The sequence below is a fragment of the Osmia lignaria genome, unplaced genomic scaffold, assembly GCF_051020975.1.
Source record: "Osmia lignaria lignaria isolate PbOS001 unplaced genomic scaffold, iyOsmLign1 scaffold0057, whole genome shotgun sequence".
Taxonomy (NCBI): domain Eukaryota; kingdom Metazoa; phylum Arthropoda; class Insecta; order Hymenoptera; family Megachilidae; genus Osmia; species Osmia lignaria.
Genome location: NW_027478198.1, coordinates 27,501 through 30,000, shown reverse-complemented (window position 1 = coordinate 30,000; position 2,500 = coordinate 27,501).

Sequence of the window (2,500 nt, the reverse complement as noted above, 5' to 3'; positions counted from 1 at the left end):
AGAACTACATTGATCGTCATGAAACTGTTTTTTTTTTTGGGAGACGTGTACGCTCCTTTTCATAAAGGAGACTATCTTATTGCGAAAGTCAAAATCGCACGCTCTCACGGCGATTTGCCCCCGTATACGCCTGGGCGTAAGCCCGTGCGTCGCCGACCTAGCGGCCTGCCGATCGGTATTTAGAGGGAGGCACTTTGAAAGCAACACGCCGTTGGAACTTTGAAAAATTTCGATGCGTCGCCAAAGTTCGTACTTTTCGATAAAATCTTCGTCCTATGATACATTTCGATCAAGAACTACATTGATCGTCATGAAACTGTTTTTTTTTTTGGGAGACGTGTACGCTCCTTTTCATAAAGGAGACTATCTTATTGCGAAAGTCAAAATCGCACGCTCTCACGGCGATTTGCCCCCGTATACGCCTGGGCGTAAGCCCGTGCGTCGCCGACCTAGCGGCCTGCCGATCGGTATTTAGAGGGAGGCACTTTGAAAGCAACACGCCGCTGGAACTTTGAAAAATTTCGGGGCAAAGCAATACGCGGCTGGGACTTTGAAATATTTCGGAGCGCACCTAAAGTTCGTTATTTTGGCTAAACGGAGCGAAAATCTGCATTTATACCATCACGGACGTTAGTTTAATAGCGTTTAACGATCGATCCACGGTACAGAATGCAAAAATATGATTGTTAAAATTTTCGACTAATCGGTTCTAAGAGGCGAAGCAATACGCCGCTGGGACTTTGAAATATTTCGGAGCGCACCTAAAGTTCGTTATTTTGGCTAAACGGAGCGAAAATCTGCATTTATACCATCACGGACGTTAGTTCAATAGCGTTTAACGATCGATCCACGGTACAGAATGCAAAAATATGATTGTTAAAATTTTCGACTAATCGGTTCTAAGAGGCGAAGCAATACGCCGCTGGGACTTTGAAATATTTCGGAGCGCACCTAAAGTTCGTTATTTTGGCTAAACGGAGCGAAAATCTGCATTTATACCATCACGGACGTTAGTTTAATAGCGTTTAACGATGGATCCACGGTACAGAATGCAAAAATATGATTGTTAAAATTTTCGACTAATCGGTTCTAAGAGGCGAAGCAATACGCCGCTGGGACTTTGAAATATTTCGGAGCGCACCTAAAGTTCGTTATTTTGGCTAAACGGAGCGAAAATCTGCATTTATACCATCACGGACGTTAGTTCAATAGCGTTTAACGATCGATCCACGGTACAGAATGCAAAAATATGATTGTTAAAATTTTCGACTAATCGGTTCTAAGAGGCGAAGCAATACGCCGCTGGGACTTTGAAATATTTCGGAGCGCACCTAAAGTTCGTTATTTTGGCTAAACGGAGCGAAAATCTGCATTTATACCATCACGGACGTTAGTTTAATAGCGTTTAACGATGGATCCACGGTACAGAATGCAAAAATATGATTGTTAAAATTTTCGACTAATCGGTTCTAAGAGGCGAAGCAATACGCCGCTGGGACTTTGAAATATTTCGGAGCGCACCTAAAGTTCGTTATTTTGGCTAAACGGAGCGAAAATCTGCATTTATACCATCACGGACGCTAGTTTAATAGCGTTTAACGATCGATCCACGGTACAGAATGCAAAAATATGATTGTTAAAATTTTCGACTAATCGGTTCTAAGAGGCGAAGCAATACGCCGCTGGGACTTTGAAATATTTCGGAGCGCACCTAAAGTTCGTTATTTTGGCTAAACGGAGCGAAAATCTGCATTTATACCATCACGGACGTTAGTTTAATAGCGTTTAACGATGGATCCACGGTACAGAATGCAAAAATATGATTGTTAAAATTTTCGACTTATCGGTTCTGGATCACTGAAAAATCGAAAAAAATTATTAATTTTGATTAATTAAATTACATATGTAGTTTTATATTGTTATAGTCTCGTATTTGTTAATGTTTTGTCGTAAGAAAATGCAAAAATATCGTTTTAATGTTTTCGTCTCATCGGTTCTGGATCGCTGAAAAATCAAAAAAAAATATTAATTTTGATTAATTAAATTACAAATGGAGTTTTATATTGCTATAGTCGCTTATTTGTTAATGTTTTACCGTAAGAAAATGCAAAAATATCGTTTTAATATTTTCATCTCATCGGTTCTGGGCGGTTTTAAAATTTTTTAAAATATTAATTAAACCCATGATTTACATGAGAATGTGAATTTATTATGTCCTGCATGTTAATTTATTAATTTTCATGTATAGAACGTTATAAAATGAAAGGATATGTTCGACGATATTTTCAGTCTAAGTTTTACCGTGCCGGCGGGATGGTACGCTCTCACGGCGGTTTGCACAGGCATACGCCTGGGCGTAAGCCCATGCGTCGCCGACCTAGCGGCCGGCCGTTCGGTATTTATAGGAAGGCACTTTCGGTTCGCTCGGACCGGTCGGGAGTAGCGTCGAGCGTGTGGCTCTTTTATGACTTCGGTTGAAAAGCAGTCTACCGCTCCTCGA